The following is a 16,214-nucleotide window of genomic DNA, read 5'->3' as shown; positions in this document are numbered from 1 at the left end:
CTATCAAGAAAAGAAATTTCCTTCTTGAACGAACCCCACGGGAGATAAAAGCAAGATCTTTTTGACAAGGAAACAAAAAGCGCGGGTTTTTCAATAAAATTTTAGTTGACAGTCAGCTTCCTCTACGTTCTGTGTGTTCCTTTCTGTGTCTGCGTTTTGTTATTTCGGCTGTTCCCACCAAGAAGATCAGAACCAAGTGATATAGACGAAGTGGGTGCGCGATAACACACTCAAAAAATAAAATCGCGATACCTGAGAGTGACACGTGCACACACATTTTCTAATGATGAAGCAATATCTAAAACACAAGATCTCAAACCATCACGTACGGCGATCAGTATTCCGCCACCAGTACGCTAAATACGGTCACACCGAAAAAATTTGAAAGCACTTTCACATTGAAAGATTTCATGATATGCAATATCGCTCGAGAGCCATGTTTCAGTCAAGATAACAATGTCTGCTAAACACGCGTCAATAACTGAAGACAATTCGACGCGTTTCTTACGGACACTGCGCACATTGAAAAAAAGAAAAGAAACGGGTTTTGCGGCTGGCGGTGTATGTAGCTATTGCGGTGAACTACTAGCAGTGCATGTTCATCATCATCATCAGCCTGACTACACCCACTGCAGGGCAAAGGCCTCTCCCATGTCTCTCCAATTAACCCTGTCCTTTGCAATTGCCGCCATTCTATCCCCGCAAACTTCTTAATCTCATCCGTCCACCTAACTTTCTGCCGTCCCCTGCTACGTTTGGTTTCTCTTGGAATCCATTCCGTTACCCTTAAGGACCAGCGGTTATCTTGCCTTCGCATTACATGCCCTGCCCAAGCCCACTTCTTCCTCTTGATTTACTCTAGGATGTCATTAACCCGCGTTTGTTCCCTCACCCACTCCGCCCTCTTCCGATCTCTTAACGTTACACCTATCATTTTCCTTTCTATAGCTCGCTGTGTTGTTCTTAACTTAAGCTGAACCCTCTTTGTTAGCCTCCACGTTTCTGCCCCATAGGTGAGTACCGGTAGGATACAGTTGTTATATACTTTTCTCTTCGGGGATATTGGTAAGCTACCATTCATGACCTGAGAGAACCTGCCATACGCGCTCCACCCCATTCTTATTCTTCTAGTTATTTCCCTCTCATGATCCGGATCTGCGGTCACTACCTGCCCTAAGTAGACATATTCTCTTACTACTTCCAGCACCTCGCTACCAATTGCGAACTGCTGTTCCCTTGAAAGGCTATTGAACATTACTTTGGTTTTCTGCATGTTAATTCATAGCCCCACCGTTCTACTCTGCCTGTCTAGCTGATTGATCATGCTTTACAGTTCTTGTCCTGAGTGGCTTAGCAAGGCAATTCCATCAGCGAATCGCAAATTACTCAGGTATTCTCCATTAACTCTTATGCCCAACTCTTCCCATTCCAGTCCCCGGAATACCTCCTGTGCATGGTACACTCGTGTTTTTATCTATGGCTTCCGAAACAGATTGGTGTCTGTTGGCACTTGAACGGTTGTCAGCGAAATCTACTTCACAAACACGATCGGTTGTCGAACAGTAGACGTAGCATTTTTTGTCCATGTACATTCGGTTTGCTCGCCACAAGTACTTTTCTCCTGAAGCCTTCCCGAACTCGGCCAGCTTTTTGCGGGACTGGCGCGTGGCGCGAGAGAAGTCTTCACTAATCGCTATCTTAGAACTTTTGAACTTCGAGCGCTGAGATCAAGTTTTGTCTCTTAATTTGGGGGAACCGAATTTCACAATGATAGGTCGACATCCCTCCGATACATACCAGCCCAGTCTATGAGGCCGGTGGATACCCTCATCAGGAAACGATAGGGCTAATGTGCCAAAGAATTTTGCGAACGTGTTCTTCAGACTCAGGCCAGGTCTCTGCGCTGGTGTCCGGCACGCCGTAAAAAATAAGGTTGTCTCGACGAGACCGATCCTCGAGATCGTCTAGCCGTGAATTGATTGCCGCAGAGTCAGCATGAACGGCGTCGGATATAGCATCTGTGAGTGCTGGGGAACTTTCACCTTCTAATGATTGTACGTGGGACTCAACAGCCGTGAGCCTGGTAGTGAGATCACAAACTTTCTGCTCTAGCTCAAGTTCGTTTGCCTTAAGCTGGGCTAAGGTGCCCATCAGCTCAGCGTGGCGGGCCTCTGATTGAGCTTACAGTGCTGCAATAGCAGTAAGCACATCAGTATTTGAGTTAACTTCACCTGGATTCGGACCAGGGTTTGTCTCAATGTCACCTGCTAACAATAAAAGGTTCACAACATGCATGCATTCACAGATTGTTGAAGCTAACACAAGCGGGCAAGGCAAGAGCAGCGTACATACGTTGCTGGTACGTTTACCGTATAAGGAAGTACCGTTGCCAACCGTAGCCGCTCTTCTCTGCCCACTGAAGAAGTCGTTGAAACCGCTGGCTTTTATATCCTCGGTGGGTGGGGTGGACGTTGATTTGGCGCATGGTGGCGCTGAGGGCAGGAAAGCGATGGCAAAACCGATAGCATTAGCCTTCCAGCTGGCGTCCACAAACCACAGTGACGTTGCGTTGATTTCTGAAGGAACCAGCGCACAAAACACAACGGACAAGAAAAAGGAGGAACACGACGGACAGGAGCGCTAAACTTACAACTTTATTTCGGAAGTACAGATGCAACGTATATATAGAGCCATGTCAGGGGGGCGTGCCACACAAGGAAAGCAAGAACAAGTGGAATCTACAAGGCCATAAGTTCAGCGCTTCTGTCCGTCGTGTTCCGCCTTTTTCTTGTCCGTTGTGTTTTGTGCGTTGGTTCCTTCAGAAGTATGTATTACCAACTAGCCCAACAACAAGTGTTGCGTTTATGTCGGTGTGTTCTTGGCGGGGTGCATATAGCCACGTGCCCAGAACAACGGGAATCTGTACAGCAAGGAAGAAGAAAGGACTTTGAAGCATCCGCATTGTAGCCGCTCTTCTCTGCCCACTCTCTTCTCTGCCCAATGCGGAAACTTGAGAGTTTAAGTAGTAGTCTCTGATGGGGAACTTTATCGAAGGCCTTTTCGAAATCTAAGAACAGCGCGTCTACAGGCATGCTCATGTCTTGGTTAGAGCTTATGTCATTTATAAATGTAGCTAGCTGTGTATCACATGCGAGGCCCTTGCGAAAGCCATGTTCTAGGATTTAAAAAATTAACAGATATTAAAAATTTCACTATGTCAGAGTAGAGGAAGTGTTCCATTATCTTGGAACAAACACTTGTTAGTGATTGTTGAAACTTGGTTCAGCGCGAAAGACGAACACAAAGAAAGGAAACGACACAAACGGAGCGCCTGAAGAAGTTCCGCCCTCGACGAAACGTGGCTGCAACTGAACGCGCAAAGCCCAAACCTGAGGTGATGCCTTATATTCATAAGGTGTCACATAATCTCAAAAAAGTGGCGAGCAGGCACAAAGTGCCTCTTGTATTCTCCGCGCCAAATAAGTTGGCGAAGCTGTGCCCCCGCATCTGCGGCGATGGTGAGTGCGGTTGCAAAAAGCAACATTAAGAAGCCTTCCTCAAATGTGCTTTAGGAGTGGTTTACAAGATCCCTCTGTCCTGTGGAAAGTGCTATATTGGGCAGACAGGGCGTTGTATCAATGACCGTTTGAGGGAGCATGCTCACATTTTGATAAATCAACATAAGCTTGCGAATCTTGTTTCTCACGTAGTGGGGTGCAGCTGCGCGCCACGGTTCAAAGAAGCAAAGGTTTTAGGCAGGAGTAAAAGCACAACGTCAAGAGTCATTTTGGAGGCCTTTCATATTCATAAAAAGTCTAGTCAGTGCATCAGCGACCCTTCCATAAGTTTGTACTCAGCTGAGCGTATGTTTTTCGACAGCGTCATATAACGTCATTCAACTTCCTGGCCCGTGTCTTTTCGTCTGTCGATTCTCGAAATGTTTTGGTCATTCCCATCCATATTTTTTTTTCCTGTTGTCAATTTCATGTTCAGAGTTATCTTCCTTATCTGGTTCCCGCCCTTTCTTCAGTGACATAATATGAGCTTAGATAAGTGTGAGCCATCTAAAACTGCTAAAGTAGCCTGGAGCCGCCAGATTATGCGGATGCGTGTGAAGACTATAAACATGTTTCTTGCATATATCTAAATCAGTTGTTAGTAGCGCTCCGTGTGTGTCGTTTCCTTTCTTTGTGTTCGTCTTTCGCGCTGAACCAAGTTTCAACTATGTCCCACCAACTAGCCCAGCACGAGGACTTGTTACTGAAATGGGACGATAAGTGGAACATAAATATGAAGTACCTTTTTTCGGGACTGGAACTATTTTTCCCACTTTCCAGTCTTCCGGCACCACTCCTGATGACAATGACTGCTGAAAAATATTGCATAGGATCACACTTACTACAGATTGTGTGCGTTTTGCTACATTAGTGTTGATGCCATCAACTCCAAATGAGGATGTTAGCTTTAGTGATTTAGTTATTTTGGCTATACCGGAGGCATTAAAAGTGATTTCGGACATGACCGAATAATGGTAATCGAGAAAATCTTGTAAATTATGGTCAGGTTCTTTCGTGAAAACAGAACAAAATGCGGTGTTAATTTCTTCGGCTGCTTGACTGTCTGGAATCGCGCAATTCTGGCAGTCATACAGTTGTAATGGCTGAGAGCGCTTGGGGTTATTCCTATTCCAGAATTTTTCGGGGTTAGTTTTTATCATGTTCGGAAGAATTTCAGAATAGAAATGGCGCTTTGTTTTGTTAGCGAGCGATTCGAACTGGTTTTCTGTAACGTAATACTTTTACCAGGTCCACTGTGTGTTAGTTCGTTTAGCAGAGGGAAAATGTCTTTTCTTTCTATTATTGAGGCGTGTGAGCACATGACTGAACCATGGCAATGACTGTTCTTCTGTTACAGTGATAGGTGGTATGTATCTTAGGTTAGTTAGTTAGTTATATGGGGTTTTATGGCGCATAAGCAACTGTGGCTATCATGCGCCAAACACAAGGTTAGATGATGTTATATCAAGTGTACAGAGGTTACATTATAATAGATTTAAAACATTGGCTTTCTTTAGAAACTTACAAGCAAGTGAAAACTCGACAAGTGTTTGCTCGCCTAAATGCAATGCGGGATGAAATGGAATGTGTTCATTTTAAAATACCCTAAAATTTTTTTTTCTAAGTTCTTCGAGATGCGAACAAGAAATTAAAATGTGATTTACTGTGAGCTTCTCACTACACATTTCACACACAGGTTTTTTTTTTGTTAATAAGAAGTTATGGGCGATGTGTGTGTGACCTATGCGTAAAGGACATAAAATTACTTCGGTAAAACGCTGTTTATGGCGGCATGATTTCCATTCTTTTAAAATGGGCTTTATGGTATGCAGTTTCTTGGTTTCTTCATTTTCCCAAGAAGCTTGCCACTTGGCTCTTAGTCTGCTATGCACTAACTTCATGTAATCCCTAGGAGGCAAATTCACATGTTTTATTTCCATGGTTCTGGTTTGTGCAGCACACATGTCGGCTCTCTCATTGTCCCTAATGCCAATGTGACTGGGAACCCAGCAGAATTTTATAACATGTTGTTGTGCTGTGACCTTTACTATATTGTGTATGATGCTTCCAATCAGTGGCTCAGTGGCATTTTTGGAGTCTAATGCTGTAAGGACGGTCAGTGAATCTGTATAAATAATGCTATTTTTGATGTTTTCATTTGTTATTTTCTGTACAGCAACACAAATAGCATAACACTCCGCGGTGAAAACTGTAGCACATGAGTCGTACTGCGTTTTCATTTTTTCCTTGCATTACGGTGCTTCCTACATGAGCATGAGTTTTTGACCCGTCAGTATAAAATGCAGTGTAATTTCTGTATTTTTCTTGTAGTGCTAGATATTCTTGTATTATATGGTTGTGTGGCGTACAGGTTTTACTGAGGTGTGTTAGTGTGACGTCACACACCGTTGGGAGAGTGTACCACGGTGGTAGCGCTTCTTGTCTTGGGGCAATATTTTTAATTTCGTTTATTATGTTCAGAGCTTGGCATTTTTCTTCGAAGTGCAAGAGCAACGGCTTAATCGCGTGAGGCTTGTTGTTGAAGAGTATTCGGGATGGTCATTTCGTCACCATTGGGTAACAGAGATGTTTGGGCTGAGAAAGGATTTTGAGGATGTATGTACAAGTTAGTGCAGTTCTTCGATCTTCTAAGGAAGGTTCATTCGTTTCCACATAGAGACTTGCTATTGGTGAAGTTCTGTATGCACCGGAAGACAACCTTAAACCAAGATTGTGGATAGGATCCAGTCGTTTTAAGTAGGATGGTCTTGCTGAGCCATACACTATGGACCCATAGTCTAACTTAGAGCGAACCAGAGAACGATATATATGTAACAGGCATGCCCTATCAAACCCCCAGCGTTTTCTTGACAGTAGTTTCAGTATATTGAGGGCCTGGGAACCTTTTTTCTTTAAGCTATTTATATGTTGCAAGAAAGTGAGCTTTTTATCGAAAGTTACTCCTAGAAATTTATGCTCTTGTTTGACAGGTCATGGGGTCTGGTTTAGATATAGTGTGGGGTCGGCCTGCAGGCCTCGTCTCAAATAGAACAGAACCGCTACTGTTTTCTGAGGAGAAAATCTAAATCCGTTTCTATCTGCCCAGATAGCCAGTTTATTTATTGTTATTTGTATCTGTCGCTCACAAGTAGGTATGCTGGAAGACGTGCATGCTATTTGGAGGTCATCTATGTAAACTGAGTACATTATGGATTTTGGGATTACTTTTCCTATGGAGTTCATTTTGATGATGAATAAGGTCGTGCTGAGGATGCACCTCTGGGGTACGCCAGTTTCTTGTATAAAAGTGTTGGTTGCGCCTAGGCGGACTCGGAACGTGCCGTTGGTTAGGAAGTCGTTCAAACAGCTCAGCATCCTGCCGCGGATACCTAGGTCCGCTAGGTCACGGAGTATACCGAACCTCCACGTGGTTTCGTAAGCCTTCTCCAGGTCGAAGAAGACCCCCATACAGTGTTGTTTGTGGAAGAACGCTTCCCGGACTGTGTTCTCAAAGCGAACGAGGTGATCGGTTGTGGAACATGTCTTTTTAAACCCCCATTAGTGTATATCTAAAAGTTGCCGGGACTGAAGTATGAAGGTTAGTCTGATGTTTAGAATGCTTTCGAATGATTTTGTTATACAGCTAGTGAGTGCTATTGGCCTGTAACTGGTGGGACTAGTTGGTGGTTTGCCAGGTTTTAGAAAGTGTACTATGATTGCTTCTCTCCATGCTTGGGGTATTTCTACACTCATCCATATTTTATTGAAAAATTTTAGGAGAGCCTCTATGGCAGCCTCAGAGAGGTGAGCAAGCATGGCATAATGTATATTGTCTGGGCCTGGTGCTGTCTTTTTACCGGATGTTAGTACTGCGTTTAGTTCCTGCATTGTAATAAGCTGATTGTAGTCTTCATGTATGCATGTTCTGAAGGGAAGTTTTTGTTTTTCTACTATTGTTTTGTGCTTTTGAAAGGAGTGTGTGTAGTTGGATGAGCTTGAAACTGTAGAAAAATGCTCACCCAATATGTTAGCCTCCTCTTCTAATGTTGTTTGAGTACCGGGTGTTGTTAGCATTGGAAATGTGAAAGGGGTAAAATTTCCAGTGAATTTCCGCACCTGCTCCCACATTTTTTTTTTGGATGTTATTGAGCTGTTTATCGAGGATATGTACTGTTGCCATGATGCCCTTTCTGCGTTGCGTCTGATGTATAGTGCTTTTGCTCTTGCCTTTTTAAAGTTTATAAGATTCTCATGTGTTGGATATCTCCGAAAAATGCCCCAGGCTTTGTTTTGTTTCTTTTTTGCATCTTTACATTCTTTTGTGGGCCAGTATTTGTGATTTTGTTTTACTATTCCAGAGGAAAGCTAAGATACTATTTGTGAACTTTTCATTGATCTCATTGATGTCAGTATTTTCTAAAACTTTTTTCTCTAATGTGTCTTTTGCACTAAAAAGTTGCCAGTCAGCAAAATGTAGCTTCCAACACCGTGGTTTTGTGGGAACAACTGTTGGTGATGATGAGAGACTTGTTACAACAGGGAGATGATCACTTGCATATGGATTGTCTAAAACACTCCAGTCAAAATCGTTAAAAACAGACGGTGAACTAAAAGACAAATCATAAACACTCATTTTCCCCGAGGTTGGGGAGCAGTATGTGGGTTTATTAGAGTTGAGTAAACAGACGTCATTTCATAAAATAAAATCCTCTACGAGATGGCCTCTAGTGTCAGTTTTCTCGCTTCCCCAAAAACATGTATGTGCATTAAAATCTCCAACTACCAGGTATGGCTCTGGTAGCTGCTCTAAAAGATCCTCGAAGTCATGTAGTGTTAAATTATATGGATTGTCTAAAACACTCCAGTCAAAATCGTTAAAAACAGACGGTGAACTAAAAGACAAATCATAAACACTCATTTTCCCCGAGGTTGGGGAGCAGTATGTGGGTTTATTAGAGTTGAGTAAACAGACGTCATTTCATAAAATAAAATCCTCTACGAGATGGCCTCTAGTGTCAGTTTTCTCGCTTCCCCAAAAACATGTATGTGCATTAAAATCTCCAACTACCAGGTATGGCTCTGGTAGCTGCTCTAAAAGATCCTCGAAGTCATGTAGTGTTAAATTAAAGTGCGGATCGATATATAGTGAGCACACTGTGATGGTTTTATGGGCAACCAGAGTGGCTGCGGCAGCTTCGAGTCTTGTTTTTAGTTTAAGCTCTAGAACCGTTACACCGTTTTTCACTATGATGGCTACGCCTCCCGACAGCCGGCTCGCCTGTTCCCGATCGCGGTGGAAAACAGTGTAATTCTAAAGAAAGTTATTTTTTTGGACCTAATTTTGTTTCTTGTAGACATAAGGCAACAGGAGCGCGCGCTCCTAGTATGGCTTTTATATCACTGTAATTGTTTAAAAGTCCTCTACAGTTCCATTGTATTATGAAATCCATCTTAATTTTGTGTTTCCATAGGGTGAAAAGGTAGATCAAGTTGTTGATGGCCCCGTGACTCGGGGCCTGTCTTTTTTTGATCGATCCAGCGAGCTCCGCCGACCGTCCGACGTGGACGGCGCGGGGCTGCCCGGTGTCGTGTCCATCGCCTCTGCGGAGGCGCTAGACGACCGTGCAGAAGGCACGTTCACGTTCGAGTTTGACCTCGACCTGTGGGAAGACGTCTTGAGGCCCGCCGACCCGGGGGTCTGCGCAGCCTGACTTGGAGTTGGCGGAGTAGCGTTAGCTGCTCTGCCTTGGGGCGCGGATGGCACCGGCACAGGCTCACTGTGTGTGACCTGGACGGGTGCCGAAGCCTGGTGTGGTGCGCCGAGCCCACGCACCACATCAGCGAAGTTTTGTTTTGTTGTGAAGGAGAATGAGTTCGTGAGTGCAAAACGCCTTTTCGCTTCTTTAAATGAAATGTTTTCCTTTGTCTTTATGGTGATTATCTCCTTTTCTTTTTTCCAGGACGGACACGCCCTGGAGTATGCTGCATGGTCTCCTTCACAGTTTGCGCAGTGCGGGGCTGCGTCACATTGATCAGAATGATCCTTCGAGGCGCATTTCGCGCACGTTTTCCGGCCACGGCAACTTTGCGAGCCGTGACCGAACCTTTGGCAGTAGAAACATCGGCGAGGGTTGGGAATGTATAGTCTTACGTTAACTTTCAGATATCCTACTTCGACTGTGTCGGGCAGTGTGCTGGTGTTGAACGTCAGTATCATGTGTTTTGTGTCTATTTCCTTATTCTCCTTCCGGATCTTGATTCTTTGAACATCTATAACGTCTTCGTCACTCAGACCTTCGAGCATCTCTTTTTGAGTGATGTGGACAAAGTCATTTTCGGATATAACGCCTCGGACGGTGTTCAGAGATCGGTGTGACGTCACGGAGACAGGAATATCCCCAACAGATACAATATTTACGAGTTTTGTGTGTTGGACGTTGTCACGCAGTTCGAGCAGTAAGTCATCGCTGGCCATTTTAGATACCTTGTAGCCAATGCCCAAGGCTTCTGTCAAACACTTTGACACTAGGAAGGGGGACAGGATTCTAGCTTGCTTATCTTGTACTTCACTATGAATCGCATGGTACTTAGGAAAACTGACTTTTCTTTTTTTAAAAAAACTCTTCTGCTTCGTTCCGCCCTCTCTTGAGAGAGCGATCTGGTTTGTAAAAAGGGGGAGCCATAAAAATTCTAGTTTTTCGGTCATGCTGCCAGCCACCCACCATGAAGCCCAACAAGGGGACGGGACAGGAACTAGCGAGCAAGTCCTGCCCACGCTAGCTGTACACCTTACCTATAACCTAATATGACTCAACTCAGGGTAGTTGGTCACACGCGGTTAACCCTCGCCGCCAGGAAAAAGAGGAAAAAAACGAAGAAAAGAGGAGGAGACAGGAGAGTTGTAAGAAAGAGATAGGAAAGTGAAAGATAGAGGGGAGGATAGGAAAAGGCGACTGCCGATTTCCCCCGGTCGGGTCAGGCCGGGAAGCTGGGGCCAAAGTGGTGTGTTGCCTCCGCCGAGGGGCCTTAAAGGTCCAAACGCTCGGCATCGGCTCAACCACCAGGATCCCCTTTTCCCCGGACATGGCGATGCCACGCACGGCTAAGCGCGGATGCTCGGGTCCGTGGTGACGCATTGTTCACCATCATCCCCCTGCGGGGATGTCCCTGCGGATGCTCGGGTTAACCCCGTGGTGTCGCCACTCACCAACGTCTTCATGCTGCAGACGCCCCCCTGCGGGGATGTATGTATCTTAGGAGCAGGTCACGTATTTTACTCATGAACAGCAACCAATTAGTTTCTACAGAGCGTGTCGAAAAGTCACGAAGCAGCCAGATGGAAAATTTTTCAGGTGCTGTGTTACTTGCAGAACAATTGCCTTTCTCATATAGTGTTATCGCTTTTGTCATTTTTGATGGGTGCAGTAAGTTACAATATAAAGAACCATAAACAATTGAATTATCGCTAAGACCAGGCAAGTATGTGATTTGGGAGAGCTTATGAGAATGAGTTGTAAGTATTAGGTCTAACGTATTGGATGAATTCATGCCAGACCGCGTCGGCTGTGAAACTATTTGTGTTAGTCCATATTTAAGGCACGTGTTTACGAAGTCGCTTTCAGTATTGTTTTTGGAGAGAGTTGAGGCGAGATGTGACCAGCTAATGGAAGAGAAGATAAAATCACCGAAAATAAGAATGGGCGATTGGTGATAGGTTGTGGTAACGGAAAGAAGCACCTCGTGAAATTCAGCGACAAAAGAACTACTTGCGTCTGGGGGACGATAACAAGCGCCGATTACTAAGAGGGCGGGGTAAGAGGAGTTGCTGAGAATGAATATTATTTCCAGTGCGGATGCAGCTTTAATTTCGATGCATTGAAGGCTTCTATGGGCAGCAATTAGAACGCGACCAGCCCTTTTGTTAGGTCTGTCACGGCGAAAAACATCTAAATCAGAAGAGAGAGAAAGCATCTCCGAGTCAGCAATTCAAGAGTTTAACCATGTTTCTGTGAGAATACTGAGGTCAGACTCTGTGGTGTGAATCAGGTTACGAAGAGCATCAAGTTTAGGCAGGAGGCTTCTAATATTACTGTATAAAAAGGAAGTGTTGGAAGGGCTAGAGCGGGGACGATTGGCTTCTGCGAGTTTAAAGGGTGTGGCACTACCTTCTGACTACTGTGATCAAACGCGTAAGTTTTCTTCCCGATGATTAGCTTGTCATGTCGGAGTTTGAATTGTTTTCCCCGCTCACGACACGCAAAACTAGAACGCCACGGGAGACGCCTTTCACAGCTGGACCACCTGGAAAAAGGAGTTCGGCCTGTATGCAACGGCAACGAAGCTGAACGAGCAAGCAAAGGAGGTTCAAGCTGCAACGTTCCTGATGGCAGTCGGTGAAGAAGCAAGGCGAGCATTCTACACTTTCACGTTGGAAAAGGAAGACGACAAACATGACATCGAGATTCTGACCCAAAAGTTTGAAGCGCACTTCAAGCCAACAATCAACCTGACGTTCAATGAATTCCGATTTGGCTCCAGGAACCAGGAAGAGGGTGAGTCGTTCAACGATTGGCTCACGGAGCTTCGGGCGCTAGCACAGCAGTGTGAGTTTGGCGCATTGGAAGAACGAATGCTGTGCAGCAGAATTATTCTTGGAACCAGTGACAAAGTTCTGCAGCAGAGACTAGTTTTGGAAAATCCGTCATACACCAAAACTGTCGACATCTACCGTGCAAGCGAACAAGGCAAAGTACGTTTCAGTGAAATACAAGACGCATGTCCTGCTAGGATAGATGCAGTGAAATCAAAAGCTAACACGTACTTTAGATGTGGTTTCGACAGTCACAAGAATGAAAACTGTCCCGCCTTGGGTAAACAATGCAGGAAATGCGGAGGCCGCAACCATTTCGCACGTAGATGTCAACGGCCGCATCCACAACCGCGGAGCGAAGGAAGAAACGTACAAGCAGTCCAGATAACAAGCGACGAAGAATTGCTTCTTCAAACACTTGAAATCAACACAACGCACAACAGCGCAAGCGGTCATCCAAGCATGCATGGAAGTTTTCGCAACACACGGGATCCCTGTCAACATCTGCGGCGATAACGGGCCCCCGTTCAGCAGTGCAAAGTTTCGGTTGTTCACGTCTTACTTTCACATCAACCATGTCACATCCAGCCCCTACTATCCACGTGGGAACGGCATGGCGGAGAGTGCCGTTCAAGAGGCAAAAAAGTTGCTCAAAAATAGCTGTTTTGGCACCTTTGCATTTTGTAGCGCCATGCTGGAATGGAGGAACTCGCCGAGAGACGACCTCCTGCAATCCCCAGCCGAAAGATTGATGGGCCGCCGCACCAGAACGAGGCTGCCGGTACTGGACTGTCATCTCGAGCCAAGGACTATTCCTACTGCAGATGTCCGAACTCGTCTAGAGGACATCAGGACAAGGCAGCAGAAGTACTACAACAGGTCTGCTAGACATCTGCCAGAGCTTCACAGAGGGTCTACAGTGTCTGTCTATGACACCTTGCAGAGCACATGGGCTCCAGCAGTAGTTGTAGGCACGGCAGGCACTCCGCGATCCTACATAATGGATACCAGCGCAGGACATCTGCGTCGCACAAGAGAGCATGTAAGAACTACAAAAGAAGAAATGCAGGACCCTCCTTCCGAGACGGAGCCACCACGCGACGCTCCGACTAGTCAGGCAACACCTGCAGACGGGCTTCCCAGAAGCAGTCGGCAGCGTAGGGAGCCTCAACGTTATCCCTTACCGGAACGGCGAACTTAATCGCCTATTTAATTTTCTTTTCCTCTCTCCTTCCGTACTTTTTTTTCGATGAAGAGAAGATGTGGCAGAGTGCATCGTCATCAGCACGCGTCGCACAAGACGAGCACTGCGCATGTCTGAGCTGAGCAGCTGCCGGTATAAATACCGGTGCACTTCTTAATAAACAATCATTCCTTGTTCCCACATGCTTGCGTGTTACATAAGCCAGCCAGCCAGGCTGATGATATAAGAGCGCAAGCGCCCAATAATGACCACTGTTACTCTGCACCTCGAGCACGGCGGTTGTCTGCGTCGCATGCTATCTTGAATGAAACAGTTGGCACAAATCTTCAGTTTGCTCCCCCCTTATGCAATGCCCTTGGGCCTTGAGGGGAAAAATAAATGAAATGAAAAAAAAGGGCGTACGCCTGCCGAACGAGATGAGATACGTAGCGTTGCGCGCATGCGCATTCGTTACCCGTAAAATAAATGCGCACACTGAAATAAAAGTGTCTAATAAAACGCGTCTCGCGCAAAACGACGTCGGCTAAGTTCTCTTGCAAGCCTACATTCTGAACCGCGTGAAGTACGTTGAAGCATCATCTCGAACCCCGTTCGTCGCAAATCATTCATTTTGTTGAAGGTCGCTTTTGAGCCGGCAGCGCATTCCGTCTCTGTTTCGTAGCGCAAGTAGCAATTAATTTCGCTGAGCGCCTTACCAGACGGCGAGGAAGTGGGGCCACAGTCCCTTAGCACGAATGAGCGGCCAGCTGCTCTGACAGGAAATGCTACACGGCCGAGCCGAACAGCGCATCAATTAAAGGCGCTTTTGATTTGTCTTTGTTCCCTCATGGCTGAGCTACTCAGCGTGCGCCAGATGACAAATGCGGGGGTATAAAACGGCGGTCCGATTTATGGGCGTTCAAGGAGCTCACCCTGTATGATGTTTTCAGTTCTTCACTCGCCTTGCCACGGACTGCGCGCAGAGAGGCGCATTAACGGACACCCTTGCCGTGGAGATGATAAAGATTTTGGAGATCTATACCACTGCACGCTAAAGATCTGGAGCCTGCAGTTGAGTAACGAACACCGTAAACTCGTCCTCGTGATGGCAGCACTTCAGATGAGGCACGGCTGTTCGTATATAACCAACCTGAATGGTGTGTGAAAAACACCGCTGGCTTTATTTGACGGGCTTCCGGACCGCGTAGAAGAGACGTACTGCTTTTGATCGCTCCCTATATAAGGCCTCAGAAAGGAATTTGCCGAGGGACAGAAGCCACGTCTTCAAGGCTTGTTTCAAAACGCAGTAAGTGCGACGCTTTTGTGAAAGCATGTTTTCGTCGTTCCTAGCTTTGCTTGCTGCACGGACTTTACAATAACTCTAGGGGACTGGAAAACTAGACCACTGAGAAAAGAACTGTGATCACCTATTAGCATAGCATACTATAAGAAAAAAAGCAGAGATGGTTGGATTTTTTAAGCTTGTTTTCTTGGAAGGAAACGAAATCGTCCTGATTTGTGACGCGGTTGCTTGTTGGATGAACTTGTTTACTTTTTTACACATATCACGGGCGTTTTAATTTCCATCATATTAAAAATAGCGCCCCCATGCCCGTAAAAGTAAGCGTCATTTAAAGAGCTTTAAAAGCTCTGTCTGGCGGCCGAATAGATGCGTATGTTTTTTAGCAAAGTCTATGAACGGCGGGAAGAAAGTGTCCGTGTTTCTCTCTATATGTTTTGTGTGCTATTCATCCTATTTGAGGCAGTGCACCAAAATAAGATAGTCTCACTGCAGTCATCGGAGACGCATCTGTAGCTACGAAGGCAATTTGCATGTGCGTTAGTAACTCGATGCCCAAGAAAAAAAAAACACGGCTAAAGCCCAGCTTATGTGCCAAGTATTTATTTCTTTAGCCGTCAAGGTGGCTCAGTGGTTATGGCGCTCTGGTTCTGACCCAAAAGTCATGGGTTTGATCCCGGCCGCAGTGATCGAATTTCAATGTAGGCGAAATTCTAGATGCCCGTGTGCGATGTAAGCGCACGTTAAAGAACCCCAGGTGGTCGAAATTCCTACAGCCCTTCACTGCGGTTTCCCTCATAGTCCGACTCGCTTTGGGATGTTATATACCCCATAAACCATATTTACTTGTTTAATAGATATTGTTAGCCTCACTATTCAGACCGTTGAAGATTTGAGACCTGAAATATAAAGAACAAAAATTGGCAGTGGGGACGTACCTAAATCGTATCGAGTTATACGTGGCAGCATGGAACAATAATATAAATAAAGAGAAATTAACAAGGAGCAGCAGCTAGAGTTCATAAGTTTCAAAACTGGCATAATGACAGAACACTCTGCGGCCAGGAACTAGTCGTAAAGCGCCTCCCAGTGACCTCCACCTAATAAATTTCGGTACCGTGTCAGCTTTTGTTCCTGTCTTTCGCGCTGTTCACCTGACATCTGAACACCCGAACCGCGGCGCCGTACAGGAAGGGAGCAAGTGGGAGTGAAAGAAGAGAGAGAAAGAAGGGCCGTAATTAAGAAACTGAAAATTATATTTGAGCAAAGGAAATTACGCACTAACTGTCTCCCATATCGCGGTGGACACCCGTCAAAAGCGTCACACCTCTGAAGACAGAGAGAGAGACAAAAAAAACTTTACTTGAAGAGGAATTCGGGGCACGCCCCAAGGTTCCCGCACGACCCACTGCACTCAAATGTTTATGTTCCTAAGGTCCATAACACTGGCGGCCCGGCCGGTGGCGATGGTCTGCACGGCTGGGTCCTCAGAGCGCAGCAGGGTCTCCAGTCCTCCCAGGTCTTGAGGCTCTCTAGGTCCCGGGGCGGAGGGTCCGCCGGGCAGAGGGAAAGGATGTGGAGGGA

The 16,214-nt window shown here is 45.8% G+C and overlaps 1 pseudogene; it reads right to left on the bottom strand.

Moving 5' to 3' along the window:
* Positions 1-504: 504 nt before the first annotated feature.
* Positions 505-4,519, bottom strand: LOC149325024 (uncharacterized; annotated as a pseudogene).
* Between the last annotated feature and the right edge of the window lie 11,695 nt (positions 4,520-16,214).

This window comes from Amblyomma mixtum, chromosome 10, assembly GCF_055824585.1.
Source record: "Amblyomma mixtum isolate Tamu chromosome 10, ASM5582458v1, whole genome shotgun sequence".
Classification (NCBI taxonomy): domain Eukaryota; kingdom Metazoa; phylum Arthropoda; class Arachnida; order Ixodida; family Ixodidae; genus Amblyomma; species Amblyomma mixtum.
The sequence above is the reverse complement of the archived record's forward strand: the minus strand, read 5'-3'. Positions and strand labels throughout refer to the sequence as shown.